The sequence below is a fragment of the Alexandromys fortis genome, unplaced genomic scaffold (genome assembly GCF_014885135.2).
Source record: "Alexandromys fortis isolate MF-2015 unplaced genomic scaffold, M_Fortis_MF-2015_v1.1 scaffold_56, whole genome shotgun sequence".
In the NCBI taxonomy this organism is placed as follows: domain Eukaryota; kingdom Metazoa; phylum Chordata; class Mammalia; order Rodentia; family Cricetidae; genus Alexandromys; species Alexandromys fortis.
Genome location: NW_026067935.1, coordinates 8,772,683 through 8,790,509, shown reverse-complemented (window position 1 = coordinate 8,790,509; position 17,827 = coordinate 8,772,683). Strand labels below are relative to the sequence as shown.

General features: G+C 43.7%; 1 protein-coding gene across 1 annotated transcript in view; it reads right to left on the bottom strand.

Moving 5' to 3' along the window:
* Window positions 1-17,088, bottom strand: part of LOC126504349 (diacylglycerol kinase gamma-like) — a 70,403-nt gene extending 53,315 nt beyond the window's left edge. Inside the window, exon 1 of the mRNA XM_050146647.1 lies at window positions 16,856-17,088. The gene's annotated coding sequence lies outside the window, so the exon portion shown is untranslated. The remainder of the gene's footprint in view (window positions 1-16,855) is intronic.
* Between the last annotated feature and the right edge of the window lie 739 nt (window positions 17,089-17,827).

Here is a 17,827-nt window from a genome sequence, read left to right as displayed (position 1 = left end):
GCCTCTCCTGGGACATGGGAAGTTAGGGTAGTGATGTCAACATCAACAGACTTTTTATTCTGCCAGAAGGCAGGCATCTCTTACATCCTTCCTTGCCTCGTCGATGTGGACAACAGAAGTCTAAGAGGATGAACTCCTCCTGCCTTGGGACCAGCAGGGTGAACCAGAACTAGAAAACAATGTAGACAGAGGGGAGAAAGAATCCACTCCGCTCATACCATGATGACCCGGAGAAGAAGCCGGGTTCTAATAGACAGCTGAACTCTAGATCCAGGGGGCTTCTTGTTGTTGATACAAAGATGGATTGACTGTAAGATCCTGGAAGGAAGTCAGATTGAAGTTCTACAAAATGGGGAAGCATTAAACCCTTCCCAATGCCGAGGGTTAAGAAATAGTTCTTTTTGAAAAAAAAAATCATGGGAGTAGGCTGTGGCTTCATTCTGAGAAGGAAGGATGAAGACACACAATGAGGGACTACGTAGGCAGGGGCTACAAGCTTATATCAGAAAGTTGTTCCATAAAATATAGCATAAAATGACCCAACAACTCTGAATAAAAACACCACCACAAACTGAAAATTGAGGGAAAGTTAGCAGTAGTCTACTGCTTGTGGTGAAGATGACCTGTGGGAGCACTCAACAATGTAGGCCATTTCGCAAAACAATAACAAAAATCCGGCAGACTAAAGCTGAGAAAATGTCATCTTTATTCTATTGTTGGCATGGAAGAAGATAAATGCCACAAAATTATATATAAATACCATGGACATGGTGTTATTTTAACCTAAATGGTGAGAGAGCCTGTCTCAGACACACACACGCACGCACGCACGCACTAAAATGCTGCTTTTAGCAAATAAAGTGAGATTATTAAAATTGAGCTCATTTTTTAATTATTGCTATTATTATTTTGAGTGCCTCCTTTCAATTTCTCTTATTTTTCTTATAAGCATGGATTATGCTTTTTCAGACCACTGATTTGAAAAATGAATTAGTGGGGTAAAGTCCTACCACAGGTGGTGAAGGGCTCTTGCTCCTGAATCTGATACTCTGAATTCCATCCCTGGGACCCACATGCTGGAAGGAGAGAATCTCTCAGATGTCACCTTCTGATGTCCATGTGCACCGTGGCATGTGCCCTACCCCAATATATAAATAAATGGTTTTCAATATTAAATTGTGTTTTGCAGCTATCATTTTCTATATTAAGTGTCAAGAATAAAATGATTCATAACTCAGGAATTCAGAACATTTCGTTTTCATTGCCTCAACCTTTCGTCCTGACCCAGAGGCTTCTGGCTTTAGCACAGATGAGAGGGTGAGCCTGGTAGAATTCTTATCTACAGCAGCATGTGCAAAGCCCTGGCTTTGAGCCTCAGCACAGCAGAAGCAACAAACACTACAAAACCTTAAAAAGCTTTACTCTCAGCTGGGCGGTGGTGGTGCACACCTTTAACCCCAGAACTCGGGAGGCAGAGGCAGTCAGATCTCTGTGAGTTCGAGGCCAGCCTAGTCTACAGAGCGAGTTCCAAGGCAGGCTTTACAGCTACACAGAGAAACCCTGTCTCAAAAAAAAATAATAAAAAATAAAAGTTATTCTCATGTTTGTTGTTTCAGAATTTCTTGTTACAATGCATGCATTTTCTTTAGTTCATAGTCTTAAAGCCGAATGCAGTCGTGGTCTGGGCACAGTCTAAGCTGGCTTCTGCAGTGATTGTCCACCCTTTATACGATACTTCCACAGTGGGCTGTTGGTTTCATTCTTTAGCGACTCTGCTTTCCTTGGAGTCCTTCCATACTGCTTCCACTTCTCTGCACACCAGGCTGCCTTTTCAGCCCTTCCATCTCTTCCCATTGGCAGACGTCACGCCTTCTTGCCACGCCCCTATTCCATTAGGATTCCAATCTTTAAAGCCGCCCCAGCTGGATTACCACATTTGCATTCTCTGTGTTATTCTCTCTCTCGAACCCCATTTTGCATTTTCCTTAGCTCCTGTTTCTTGCTTTCTCGCTCATTCTTGAAGGAGGTGCTTCTGATGAATGTCAGGACTCATTCCCTCTGCGAGCCAACTTAAGAGTGGCCAAGAGGTGTGTAAGGCCTATCTCCAGGCTGCCTTCCCAGAGCATGTCACCCTGGAGGATCGCATTTCAGCGTTACTTTCCTCTCAGTCCCAGAAAGAGTCTACTTTCCAGAATGTTTAATCTTCCCTTTGAAGAGGTAAAAATATCTTAGCATTCCATAGCCATTTTAATAACTACACATGTTCATTTAAATGTAAATCCCATGTGTATCCATCTCATCACGTTGCCTAGATCCTTAAAATTCCTTATGGGATCGTTTATTTTGATCACTCGATTTGTTGAAGTCTGACTGACAATGGATATGATGTTCCTCTCCAACTGTGTTTAGCCAAATTATTTAATATGTTTTGATACTTGCTATTTGGGATAAAAATATTCATAAATGTGATATTTCTAATTATTTTAATCATGTTTTCCATATAAATTCTATATTGCTTAATATGAATAACATTCTTTTTTTGTATTTTCTTAGTATACCTGTGTTTTTTCTCTACTTTACCTGTTCTGTCCCATTTTGTGTAAAACATAATATATTTAGAACTGGAACATACCCCAAACTATGGTTCTTTTTGTCTTTTAAGAGAAATAATAAAACCAGTCACACTTAATATGATAGTGTGCATGTTTGACCTCATTTCTATCATCTTATCTTATGCTTCTATTTTTATGTCTTTTTTCCATTTTCTTATTTAGTTTTTAATCTTGACTATAGGATTCCAACTCTACCTTCTAATTTTGAGATTAAAAATAGGATATCTAGCTTTATATTGACCTACTCCTATTTAAAATATATTTATGCCTGTATTTCTATGTTAACAATAAAAAAGTATGACTTTCCACATTACAAAATGAGAAATTTAGTTCTTATATTAAGTAGCCTGGACTTAGAACTAGTTTTAATTGATACATAAACCATAAAGTTTATATATATTAGGGATAGAATGTAGTATTTCAGTAATGCATGCATTGTAAACTAAACATTGAAATCAAACATTTACCTCCTCAAAAATTTATTATTTCTTTATGGCAAAAGTGTTCAGAATCCTTTCTTTTAACTTTCTGAAACATACAGCCTATAAAATTATATACAACTCCCCACAATGTCTATAAATGGTACCCTATAGTGCTCACATACAGTCCCTATATACAGACCCCTACACTCCCTATATGCAGTCCCTATACATAGTTTTTGTCTTGGTCACTATTCTACTATGAAGAGACATTATGACCAAGGTAACTTTTTATAAAAGAAAACATTCAATTGGGGTCTTGCTTACAGTTTCAGAGGGTTAGCCCCATATCATTATGGTGGGATGAATGGTATAGCACATAGGTAGATATACTGAAGTAGCTGAGCTTTGCTTCCTGATCCTCAGGCAGTAGGTAGAGAGAGACACCAGGCCTGGCAATTTCAAAGTTAGCGTACTTCCAGAGACCCACCTTCTCCAACAAGGCTGCACACCCTAATCCTTCCAGACAGTTCTTCAACTGGGGACCTAGCATGCAAATGTATGAACCTGTGAGGCCATTCTCCTTCAAACCACCACAGTCTCTTTCAGTACTTATACAGTACCCTATAGTACCTATACTGTAAACAGTTCCCTAAGATGTCTGTGTATAGTTCATATGATGCCTACATATAGTCCTCTACCTTACCTCTATGCAGTCCCTATGTTACCTGTATGCAGTCCCATCACAGAACTTGTTCCTATCTTTGATTTGGTATCCACTGACCAGCATCTGATGTGGGATGTTCTTCTGTATGTGTGTTGCTTTTATTGACTAATGAGTAAAGCTGTTTTGGCCAATGGCTTAGCAGAGTAAAGGCAGGTGGAAAATCTAAACAGAGATATATATAGAGAGTAGATGGAGTCAAGGAGACACCATGTAGCTGTCAAAAGAGTAGCATGCTGACACAGAGAAGCACAGCCTAGTAACAATACACAGATTAATAGAAATGAGTTTTTAAGATGTAAGAGCTAGTTAGAAATACACTTGAGACATTGGTCAAAGAATGTTGCAATTAATAATATAGTTTCTGTGTGATTATTCATGTCAGGCAGCTGGGAAATGTAAGCGCAGCATCTTGTTATAAAACAGCACCCAGCATTTGGCAATGTACAATCACATAAAGCCTAAGAAAGCATTACAAAAGGGTTCTAGACCCACAAAATGGTAGTCAATAGGAGCATCTTGGTAGCCACATTTTTTTTTCCAAATTGGCTCTGTTTTCTGGCAGCAAGCAGTGATATGGCTTCTTTAAGAGAAGGCTCCCTGACTCAGCATTAGCAGCAAAAACTGCACAGCTTCTTTAAGAAATGGCTTTCTGGTTCATTCTGGTAGCACAAATGACTCTGATTCTTTTGTAATTGAATGGTGTTTTTGGGCAATGTGCTAAAAGTTACTTGGTGGTGACACGGGCCAACAGCTTCCCAGAGTTGGGGTAGTAAACACGGCTCCCAGAGCTGGCATTAAATGGACGTCTGTCATGCTGGAAAGTCGAGCAGGGTGAAAGGAACAACTAAAGTGGCTGCTCTAGTCCTAGCCAGATCACTTAGCATTTTAAGAAGTGCTCCTGGTCAGAAAATGATTACAGATATGCAATAAGACAGATTCAGATGAAAAAGACTTCTGAATGGGTCACAGTATTGGATAAATGTACATGGGCTTTAGAGAGAGAAGAAAGAGTATTAAAGGAGTAAAGATAATAAAATAAATATCAAAAAGTAATAAAGTAAAAAAGGCCACATAAAGATGGAAAATATACAAAGAGTACAGATTATGTATGTTATTGTGTTTGAATTTTTTGACTGTGAATGGGCTAAGTACAGAGAGACATTTCATTGTACAGGTTGCTAAGCTAAACCAACATATATATTTTAAAGGTATCTTGACTTCAAAATTTGAGTCTAAGGATTTGTTACTTTGAAAAAGAGGTTCTGCTTTTGTTTCCACAGAGGATGGGAACCTGTGAATTCCTTCCACGCTAATGTGGTTTGATGGACCAAGAATCTCCAAAAGGTCTCCATGAACCCTACAAATACTTCACCCAACAAACAGCAGGAAGCAGTTTAGAGAAAACAATGCCCAAATTCCCAAAATGATTGTTTATAAATGTTTGTTTTCATTTGAAAGGGGACATTATATAGAAATGAATACATTGGCATAGACTTTGGTTTATTGACGCAAATTTAAGGTCAATTTTGTTACGTGTATATTTCTACTCTTGTTTAAGGTATTATGTTTATACAGCTCATTTAAAAATGTTATGGTAGTTAAAAATTATGGATAGTAGTCTGTAATAGTCAATGTTAGGTTTTCTAGATATGCAGAGATACATTTCAGAGTGATAGTTAATCTTCAAACACTTTAAAAACCTACAGAATATGGCATTTAAAATATTTTAAGAACTTAGACTTTTCTTGACAGTGAGACACGTCTGCTCCTGACAGCACCAATCTACTTCAAGAGGATGATGAGCATTGAAGAGGCTCCTTACAGAGTTTGCTAGCCATTTGGGCAAGAAATTGCTCATTCCTGGATTGCTTGATGGTATGCTGTATGAACTGGACATGCAGGACCCACAGAAAGAATGACTGCTGAACTTACATAAAGAAGGTGAGACAGTCCTTCAGGGCTCCTGTTTTATGAAAGAGTCTATCAGACATCCTGAAGGACTCAGAAGAAAGTGACTGATAAACTGCCAGTATCGGTGAAGCAGACTTTCAAATTTCCTGCTTCCTAAAAAAAGTCTGCCAGAGATTATGGGCCTGTAGGCTGAAGATGGATGCCCCAAAGTTACAGAAGAACTTTGGTTGACTGTCCAGGCAGCGAGATGTCTTTGTCATTTCTAGAGTTTTGGAAGATGCTTACAATGCACTTCCTGTTTACTTAGGTAATATTATATCCTTCTGTGGTCTTTAATGGAGTGGAAGATTAGATAGTTATAATTATAGTTTTCCTTAGTTAAAATAAAAGATAAATTAGATACAAAACTTTAGATTCACAAAGATAGAATAGATAATAGAGTATTTTCCTTAATTTGCCAAATGTAAATAGATTAAATATTGTAACTATAATTCTTGCTCAATAGCTGTTTTGTGGATGTAATTTTAATATGTTAAAGGTAAAACTTCTCTTTTTATTTGGAAAGAAAAAAAGAAATGATGTGGGATGTCCTTCTGTATATGTGTTGCTTTTATTGGTTAATAAATAAAGCTATTTTGGCCAATGGCTTAGCAGAGTAAAGCCAGGTGGGAGATACGAACAGAGAAACAGAGAGAGAGTAGTCTAAACACTGACCCCCACCTTTGCAGGACAGCCAACTTCATTCACAGAGCTATCTCCCTAATTCAGAACAGGCTTTTTGACATCAGTCCTGGGGATCAAACTGGGGTACTTATGTTTTTGCAGTAAGCTTTACTGACTGAGCCACCTACTAAGGCATTATTATTATTATTATTATTATTATTATTATTATTATTATTATTATTATTGATTTTTCAAGACAGGGTTTCCCTGTGTCGCCCTGGCTGTCCTGGAACTCTGTACACTAGGCTGACCTTGAACACACAGAGATCCACCTACCTCTGCCTCTGGAGTGCTGGGATTAAAGGTGTGTACAACCGCCGCCCAGCTTATTTCTTTTTCACTATTTTTTGAGGTAGAGTGCTGAGATCACAGGGTGCACTCCACAGTGGCTTTGTGTCTTTCACAGAGCATCATTTCCATTCTTAATTTTCAGTTCTTGATTGGCAAGATCATTTTGAGTAAATGACTTTCATCACTACAAAATATCAGTGGTCCACTTTCTGAGCACCTCCTCTCCCTATCTTCCTGCTTGTGGAATTCTTCCATCAATGTTCTATAATGAGACCTCAGGTTCCTTCTGATGGTTCATGGTGTAGAGCGCCTGGTACTTGCCCCTTGTCTCTTTGAAAATCAAATATTGCTTTTCTCATTTTGTAACAATATCTCCGCTTTTTTTTATAATGATAACTTTTTACCAGTATAAGCTTCATCTTCCCCCAAACATGCCATGAACTGTTTGAACTTTGGCATATTTCTGCATCTTGCCTTCCGTTCCTCCTTTCCTGTTCTGAGAATGCCTATATTATTGTGACTTCGGTGTGTCCACTGCAGCCCCCATTCCTATGCCTCCATGCATCTTGTAAGCTTTGTGTTCAGTTAAAGCTTTCTGTGGTGTTCCCCATTTGGGCTTCCACGGTACCCAAAGCTCAGCCAAAAGGCTGAGATGTGATCTTTGCAGCATCTTCAGTCTGCAAATGGCTATAATGCCATTCCCATCTGCACCCCTCATGGACACCTCAAGTTTAACAAGCTGAATGCACCACCGCACACATTCTGCTAGTGTTTCCTACTTCCCTTATCCATGAAGCCATTATTCTCCCAGGCACAGAGACAGAAGCCCCTGTTTCCCCTGCTCTCTGCCTCTCACTGATATTTTCATTCCCTTCCGTGTCCGTCCTTCCCTTCATTCCTGCCACCATTTCCTCAGTCCTCATGCTACCCCAGTTTCTCTTCAAAGCTTCCTGGGGGAAGCCCTGTTTCCCTCTTGTCTTCATGCCACACTGCAGCCCAATTTTAACATTTCAATATGACCATATCATTCCCCACTTAAAAATTTTCATTGCCCTTCCCTTCTGTATAAAAAACTGTATGCTTTACTGGGGCAGACATGACCCTCTATGGGTTGGCAGATCACATTTCCAGCCTTGCCTCTTTTCACTTCCTGACCCACAGTTTTTGCTTTAGCAACTCTGAACTCCATTGTGGAGCCTTTGCTTATTCTGTTCCCTCTCCTTTGTTGACAACTGTGGCTCAAGCTCTCCAGATTATTCCCTGGCTCCCCCCATCTACTAACTTCTTGCCTTGTGGATTTGCCTCTGACTTTCATCTAAGATCAGCACTGTCTGGTTTTGGCTCTGTTCACACAATTGATGGAAAACATTTCTTTCGGAAACCGGTCCTGTGTGGAGCCCACAGTGGGTGCTTAGTGCACATTTGGTTTCATGACTGAGAGTCTCTACAGGAATGCACTCGATGTGACTTGCATGATTTAGGGGTTTGGTGCAGCAAGGTTTTTGGGCAGAGCAGGGCTTTCTCAGATACAGGGATGCAGGGCTGTTGGCTTTCTAGTAAAGAAACACCACCTGGAGACTATTAGAATCAGGCAGGCATGCTGGCACTAGAAAAGGAAACAAAAGGCACTTCTACCAGTGATGTCCTGGGGGGCAGGTTTTAAGGCTCCTGGGCATCCTTGCTGATGAAGCTTTAGGATGGAGTGGTCTGGATAGCAACACCCACCTTGGCCCTCAAAGATCCTGGAAAGAGCACCTGGCTCCATAGAAGATGCAGAGATATTTTTTCAGCCCAGTTAATTAAAGGTGGGTCTACAGTGGTTGTTGTCCAAGAGCGGAGAGGTACAGAAATATAGTAGGCAATGAAAACATTCTGTACCGCAGGCCCTGAAGATGGAAGTGGTTTGCTGAACCCTAGCTGCTTAGAGCTTCCACACCAGATGGACCATAAAGAAAGTGAAAAGCCAGTTCCTGTGTATGCAAAGCCACCTCCACCATGCAGACCACATGGAAAGGAGGGTAAGGCTCGAATGGCCAGCTGGGAGGACAGATCTGACTTTATTAGCTGTTTGGGGTTTCCTCTGTTAACCTTTTCTTGCTCACGGCCCCTGCTTCAGTGATCACACCGGTGAGATGGGCTGGAGACGTCCACAGTGCCTGCCTCATAGGCCTGTGACTGGAATCAGGAGAGATTATGGCTATAAACACATTGCTGCTTTTCTAAGTATGCAAAGCATGTTTATTATTAATTATTAAGATAATATTTTACTTAAACCTCTTCTCTCTTATACTCTTTCTTGTCTTGGAGCATATTTGTAATCTCAGTACTTCAGAGGCTGAGGCAGAGAGATGGTGAGTTTGAGACATGCCTGAGCTATGTAACCCTTGTGGATGGAAAAAAGAAAGAAAAAAAGAAGGAAGGAAGGAAGGAAGGAAGGAAGGAAGGAAGGAAGGAAGGAAGGAAGAAGAGAAAGAACTTTCAAGGTGTTTTAATGCTCTCTTTTTTCACACTGTGATCAAGGAAAAGCACCTTCTGTTTTCATTGGGATATTGATCACTTAGGAGGTCAATTATTAAAGGAGAAGTGAATTTTTTTTACATGAATCAAAACCTTCAGAAGAGAAGGCAAGAAGAAGGAACACCACTCTGGAGAAACACTCGTTAGAGCAGAGATGGTGCTGTGGAATGTTAGCTTAAGGTGTTACATTTGTTCATGCTGTGAAATATTGGTTCAATGATGCAAAGATGTGTTGCATTCTTTTATGTTGCATTTGTGTTACTTTGATTGTCTAAAACAACTGTTTGGTCTAATAAAGAGCTGAATGGCCAATGGTGAGTCAGGAGAAAGGATAGGCAGGGCTGACAGGCAGAGAAAATAGATAGGAAAAATCTGGGAGGAGAGATAGAGGAGCAAGGAGGGGAGGATGTCAGGGACCAGCCACCCAGCCACCCAGCCACCCAGTCAGCCATGGAGTAAGAGTAAAAGTAAGATATACAGAAGTAAGAGAACACTAAAAACTCAGAGGCAAAAGGTAGGCAGGATAATTTAAGTTAAGAAAAGCTGGCTAGAAATAAACCAAGCTACGGCCAGGCATTCATAAGACAGAATAAACCTCAGTGTTATCTGGGAGCTGGGTGGCAGGCCCCCCCAAAAGAGTAAAGAATAAAACAACCATCAACAAGAAGGTGGTTCCTCTCTGCTGTGACCTCCAGGCCAGGCTCATCCTGGGTAGGTGGAGAGCTCCACCTTTTTGTTTTGTTTATTTGTTATTTTAGCACGGTTTGTCACTAAACAGGGCCTTGAACTTGTAATTAATTCCCTGGCTGCAGTCTTTCAAGCAGTTGGGACTTCTGGCACGTGCCTAGGTTCTTGGCCTGGGCTCTTCATTGAGATGATGACTAAGGACTAGACACTCTCTTGGCTCCTTCGCCAATCTTATTTCCAACCATACTAGGAACTCTTAGATATGCCACAAATTAATACATGTCTCCTATGACTGAAGAGCATTCTAGAGTGCTGACGTAACATGTAGTTCATATAACTTGAACATATTATATCCAGAGTTATGCAGCAAGGGGGCCATCACCACTATGAGTACCACCATCACCATCATCTTCAGAACGGAGAGAAGTCCATTCTTTTACTGGGAAGTAACTTGGAAAAATTTCTCATCTTTTTTTCTTTTTTTTTCCAAGACAGGGGTTCTCTGTGTAACAGTCCTGGCTGTCCTGGAACTTGATTTGTAGACCAGGTTGGCCTCAAACTCACAGAGATCCACCTGCCCTTGCCTCCCAAGTGCTGGGATTAAAGGCATGCACTATCACTGCCTGGCTGAAAGTTTCTTATCTTGAGGGGCTGATGTTAATCCCAGAAAATGTTCTGAAACAGAATTAGGAATTAGCACTGAAGTTGTGAAATCTATGAGGTAACGTCGGCTCACCAAGGGCAATTTATTATTAAATTAATGGCGTTGCTTCTTTGACAAGGGTACTGAAGAGCAGACTAAGGGAATTTCAGTGGCAGGGAATCAGGACCATCCCAAGGTGTTAGATGAGCTTTGCCTGACAGTCTCTTGGAAAAGATAGAAAATATGAGCTAGATGAAGGTACAGTAAGATGAATAACTTTTCTAAAAACACATTGTTCAATTATTGAATTCATACCTAACTAGTCTTGGAGGATAGAGAGAAGTGACTCCTATAATGCTCATTGTTTATGCTCATAACTTGGGTGGTGTGGTCACGAACATCACATTTGGGATGGCTGGAACCTGCTGGAAGGGCCAGCAGAAACAGTGGATCACAACAGAGTCAGAAATATCATAGCAGGCTATTGAGAAAGATAAATGAAATGATACAAAACATGGAATAAACACAAAGTCTCTGCGTTTGTATTCCAGGTGCCACCTGTATGACAACGATGAACCGGGGTGACAGGGTGAGAAGGGGAGTTCAGGGGTCAATCAGGAGGCAAGCTGGGTTACTTCCATGGATAGGAATCACAGCCAGTGTTAATGGCATAAATATCTCATTAGGCCTCAGGAAGCTTTTAGCAGAAATAGAATTGAAGAAGCGAGGAAGGTGCTCACTTCCCTTTGAATTATAATTAGGCCGCCCTTAAGAAGGGGACTGTGATCCTAGGTAAGTCAATCCTGCTCTTGGGAGACTCACAGAGGGTAGCGGCCGGCTGGAGTGCTTTGCCAGTTAAATCCAGAGGCGAGGCCTCCTCACACCCTGAGCACAGTTTTTGCACTCTTGAATGCCACTTGCAGCTACAAATTGTATGGATGGTTTCCCTTTGAACACCACAAATTCACCCTTTTATCTGCTTCCCAGGCAGCCAGGAGGGTGACAAGTCGCATCAGCATCACTGTGCACTTTGGTGCTGAGGAGAAGCAGAGAGCCTTGGGAGCTTCAGAACCGTTAGATCTGTGTGGAAAAGTCCGTCTCTCCCAACAGCTTTGCACACCCACAGGCAAAGCTACGCAAACATTCTGAGATTCACCATCCTTGTCCAAGAGATGGGGTTATCAACACCAGGCTTATAGTGACGTCAGTGACAGGGGAGAGGGTACGGTAGGGGAGAGGGTACGGTAGGGGGCAGGGAGCAGACAGAGCCTTTCCTCTATTTTCTCTCTTTCCTGTGGGTCAGACACTGTGCAGAGGACATGGTAGAAACCAAGACAGACACAGGCATCCCGTTCATACTCTAGGATGCTGGATTCTGCAGTTAAGGAGATTTACAATCTCCAGCGCATCCACCGAGAGCTGCTTGTCTCACTAAGCACGAGAAATACAACCAGTGTGACTGTGAAGCTGAAACTCTAATTGTGTTTTATTTTGGGGATTTAAACAAGCATGGGTAGAGAGAGATACGTGAAAATAGACAACATCACTCCAGATAGAGCTCAGGCACATTTCCAAGACTGACTGAGCAGAATGAAGATGCAGTGGAAGAGAACTGTGCCCAAAGCACCCAGAACAGAGCCCCGGGCATTCTTACTTGTCTATGCATCTATTCAGTCGATTCTACTGAATGTCACCTACGTATAAACCTCAGGTGCTGGGGATGTAGTGGAAACATAGGTTCAGCTCTGCCCTGAGTGAGTCTGTAGCTCAGTGAGGACATGTGAAAGAAATGTCTTCACCATGGCAAGACAAGTCTATACTCTATGCTACTGAGACCTCCATCTTCCACGCACAATGGGGAGAGGTTTTCAGAAGGATCTATCTGGCCCTGAGCTGAGTCCTGCAGAGTTGATTTCAGTGATAAGACTCAGACGAGGCTTTTTCCATGTGTAACAACATAAAGCTACTGCCCCAGTTGCTGGTAGTAGCGGCAGGTATGAGGCAAACACAGCTCTAAAGAAAACCCATGACCAGGGCCAATTCATTTCTTTTAAAATTGCCCTCTTGTGGGTTGGTGGTAGTAGTGGTGGTGTCTTCTTGGCTTTCTTCTTTGCCAGCCACATACTCTTTGACTTGGCAGTAGTTTCGTGATGATAATCCCTTGGCGTGTGTGTATGTGTGCATATGTGTGTATGAATACATATGCGTGTATACGAATGTGTGTGTGCATGCATAGGTGTGTGTGGTTGGAATCTCTCTACTTCAAACTTTCTCCACTCTATAGTTTGTGACATGATCTCTCACTGAACCCAGAGCTCACTGATGTAGCCAGGTTGGCTGGCCAACCAGCCCCAGGGACCCTCCTCTCTCCATTCCTCCCAGTACTGGGATTGTAGGCACACAACACATGCCTCTTTCGTTTTCATGTTGGTGGTGTGGTCTAAACTTGGTCTCCCTTATTGAATGGGTATGGCAAGGGCTCTACTGCTGAGCCAATTCACCAGCCTACAACCTCCTAAAAATGGTCTCATCTGGAGTTGTCTTGATTGGATTTTTTTTTTCTGGGTGGTGTTGCTGCTACTTGATTAGACAAACTTGGCTACTTATAAGTAAAGATGGTTTTGCTGTGCGATTCTGATACTTGTAGTAAACAAATGGCTCTGTGAATCTGGCCAGAATGTGAAGAAGCTGTGGCTGCTGGGAATCTATTGAACCTGACTGTGATGGTGGTGTATGTTTACAAGGGTGAGGATTAATGCAATCACTGGGTGAAGATGAGGGATAGTATATACATTTATATATTTTTATGCAACAGTTTGATTTGTTCCAAGTTAACATGTGGTGCCCAGCCAAAGAACTGTGTAGCCCACAGTTAGTCACATAAAACTAGGTACAGTTTTAAAGCTAAGCACTTTTGTAGAAGCTTGTAATCCCATCACTGTGGAGGTTGAGGCAGAAGGATTGCTGGGAGTTTGAGGCTAGCTTGGTCTACATTAGTGAAGACTTTGTATCAGAAAACAACAGCAATAAGTAAGAAGAGCCTGATATGAAGCAGTTTCCACATCCCTATCTGAGTGCATGAATTAAATTGCATGTGTGACTTCTCCCATCCCGCCAGGGATGCTCATGTACGTGGCTTTATCCTGTCAAGTCCTACACAATTCTCGTGTAGCTAAGCTTTACCTACTTAGACTGTGGTAGAGCTGCCTCTAGGGAAATGGAAGTGTAAGTCGGTGTAGCTCTTCTATTCTTACAAGGAACAGTGGCTTCTTGTGTACCTATAAGGAACCTCCAAATAGTTTTGGCCTTTGCCTTGGCAATTCTCCTTCTGGGAATCCACCCGAAAGAAGGAACTGGAAATGTGCGTGGTAAAGAGTTTGCCCAGACTTACTGGTAGTTGCCGAGGAGAGCGGGCAAGTTAAATAGCTAACAGCATAATAATACACAGCTGGGAAATGATGCTGGCGAGAGGATGCTTGCTACAAGACCAAGTAAGGAAAAAAACAAAAAGCCAGAGGCACAATAGCGACCGCACATCACAGCCGGGGAGCGTGGGTTTGCACTGCGGCTCTGCCGCTGGAGTCGGTCACCTGTACACTCTGCCATCCTAGAGAAATGGGGTTGATAATAATAACACCTGTCTCCGAGGGATTTCCTAGGATTAAGTGACATGATGAAGATAGAACGATTAACACCATGCAAAGTGCACTTATTAGGTTACCTACAAATGCTAGCCCTCTATGGAGTGTAGGACCTCAAGGCGTAAAAATAGACAGACGAGAAATATGTCAATGTATTAAGAAATGTGGGATCTGGGTGGAAGGAACCATGGGCGATAATTTTTCACTTTCAACTTCCCAAATTTTCTGCAATGAGCAGGAACTACTGTTATATTAAGGGACTATCATACTGTTGTAATAGAATTCAATATGTATTTTTTAAAAAGAATGTTACCCACAATGAAACAGCACTTCCTCTTTCCCTTCCAGGGGAGGAGCTGGAACCAGCCTTGGCAAACACTCCCAGTCTCATGCTGGGCCCCAACAAGGGTCAGGGGTTGAGGGAGCCTTGCCACCTGTTGTTGTTGTGAGGGGAGGCGGGTGGGCAGTGGAGAAGATGGAATAGATGGTCATAGGAGTTTCTTCCAGTTCTAAGACTCTACTTTCAAGCTGCCCTGATGTTTATCATTTTCCCTCACAGTTTGGTTGATTTGAACTAAAGACTACATAAAATAATAGAAAGTGTAAGGGGATAGGGAGGTGGTTCATTGGTAAAATGATCGCTGCAGGAGCATGGAGATCTGAGTTCCGATCCATGTACACCCATATACAAAGCTGGGGAAGGCAGTGTAGTTCAATGCCAAGGAGGCTGAGATAGGATAGGAGAATTCCCAAACTTGATGGTCAGCCAGCCTAGCTGAATCAGTGAGCTCTGGGTTTAGTAATACCTGATCCCTAAAAATAAGGTAAAAAGTGATAGAGGACCTTACACACACACACACACACACACACACACACACGGCATATATATACACACACACAGAGAAGGGGGACATAGACACACAGAAAGACATGGAACATATACACACAGAGATATGGGGCATATACACACAGACATAGAATATGTACACACACAGACATGGGACATGTGCATACACATGCACACTGAAACATGGAACACGTACACACAGGCATGGGGCAAGTATACACACAGGGACATGTGCACACAAAGAGACACAGGATATGTACACACATGGGACGTGGGCACACACATACAAAAGCATTTTTCTACTTCCTTCCCACCCCTAGACCTCTCCCAGAAACAATGATGCCTAGAATAATGGAGTCAAATGTTAAGTGGATGGTGCGTGTGTGTGTGGGGGGGGGGGGATGGGCTTAGATCAGACCAGAAACACCACAGGAAATTAGCTTAGTTACAGCTGTCTTAGTTAATCAGTAAAATTTATATTCAAAGTGGAGTTTCTGTCAAATACAGCCCTTTAAGCAAGAAGCACCTTTCCATGGAGGGGACACCCCTAGACTGAGAAGGGTATAGTTTTAAAGGGTGTGTGTGTGTGTGTATTTGGTTCCTGATGTTTGTGCTGTGCATCAACATCCTTCAGTCCTTCATACCGTGAGGGTACCCAAGTGGCTCAGGGAGCTGCGCTGTATAAACACTGAATCCCCAGGCACCGAGACATAGAAGTCTTGTGTCTGACTACTGTACCTCCTTATGTTTGGAGGTGACCGTGGTATACTTCTAAACCTATGATGGGTCCTCAAGGCCCTGAAGCGAAAGCTTGACAAACAGCTCTCCTCAGTCCTCCTCCCCACAGGGAGGTCATCGTATGCTAATGAGGCCCTGGCAGATAAGCTAGGAGCCTGGGCTACTGAGCCTGGGGACTCACACAGCAACGTCACAAGTCACCTCGTTCCTTAGCAGACCCCTCTGACCCCCTCCTCCCTGGAGATGAGGGAGGGGTCTATGCGCTACCCCGAAGTGCGCAGCAGAACTGCTCTCGCGCGCCTGGTTCTTCCCTGTCCACTGCAACGGCGGCAGGGATGGAGGCGGACCCTCAGAATCACCTGTAGGGCTTTCAAGAAGTCCACAGCCCCCTCCTCAAATTCTAGTCCACTAATCCCGAGAAAAGGGACACCAGAAGATACGGCGTGAGGTGGTCGGGTGCAGTTTTTTGAATGCCCTATATCCCCACAGGTGATTCTAAATGCACCCCCATTAAGATACAAACACACAGACAGGTTTTGTGACCCAAAAGAAACAGGTCGGCTTTAGGTTCCCCTTGATATTCCCTCCTTTATTTGCCAAGCTGTCTGTATTCTCTTCAGCGTCTGTCTAAGCCTACGACACAAGAGGCTTTGAACTTGGAGTGTCCCAAAGTCTTAGAACCCCGCGGGACTATCAGGGGCTCTGGCCACCAGGCAACAGAAAGACAGCCCCTGCTCCCCGTAGCCCACTGGCTCCGCGTGCCGCGATCTGGATACCCTGGAGTCTACGTAAGAAAGGAAGACATTTGACCAGTTGCTTCAGCAAACTGCCCGAAGCAAGGCCGCCTGTCTCCCGCACACCTTCGCGTCCCGACCGACTGTACAGGGAGGGGGCCCCACCCTGCACAGTCCACTGGCGCATCCCCTCCCGCCCGGGTTTGTGGCAGGTGGCGCTGTCAGGATGGGCGCAGGGGCCTCATCTGCAGCTCCTTTCCCAGCCGCGGGACCCACTCTTGCTTTGCCCTGGTTTTCCAAGTTGCTGCCGCGTTCCCCCACATCCCCCCAAACTGGTAACCTCTGTTTTGTGGCCGCGGTCTTACCTCACCATGCAACACTTGGGTGCGCGCTTCCCGGGGGCGCTCCCTCCTAGCTGCTTATTCCCTTACTTGGGAGGAAAGAGGAACCGAGAGACACAAGGGGACCGAAGCGTGCGCCCGGGCGTCCTCTCAGTGCAGCCTCTCTGGGGCGGGGACATCAGGCGGCTTCCAGGGTTGGCGGCACCGGGGTCTTTCGCCTCTGTTTAGGGCTTCGACTGCTAGCAGGGCAGACTGCCTCTGCTGCCCACTACGGCACTGCGGCTCTGCACCCTGTCCCTCGCAGCATCGCAAGTCCAGCTGCCACTCTCACGGCGGAGCCCTGCCCCCCGGGCGCAGAGCCCGCCCCCGCCACACACCCGCGCGCGCAGACACACGCGTCCCCCACAAACACACGCGTCCCCCCCCCACACACACATAAACACGTGCGCGCACACACGCACACCCACGGATACCGATCGTTCGGTGGGAACCTGTGTGTGCATGATCAGGGCACTCCTGACTGACAGCGCTTTGGTCAGGGAGGATGCATGAAGTGCTGGAGGCTGCAAGAAACTGGCTGACTTCGAGGTAGAGAACAATTACTGGAAAAATACTGTATGCCCTGGCTGTTTATTTTCCTTAGCGTAGAAACACAGGGGTCTGAGCTGCCTACCTATTTCAACCAAGGCAGGTAAAAAATTTGAACATAAAAATCAATCAACAAGTTCTCTGTTTTCTAGGAACTTGGTGTCTCTGGTGTCCATTAGCATCAGTCCTGTACAGGAGGACATTTCTGACAGTCCTGAGACAGGGGCAGTAGATGGAGCATCATTTCTCCTCTGCAGGTATGAATGGTTGGGGTTCATGCAGCTTGCCACAAAGGGGCTCTGATGGAGGGATGCGGTCTCAGGAATGAGAACTGTGATGTTCTTCCCTTTGCCCTTGCATGACCTTGGACTGTCTTCCAACAGAACAATAGAGAATTTCTGAAACAAA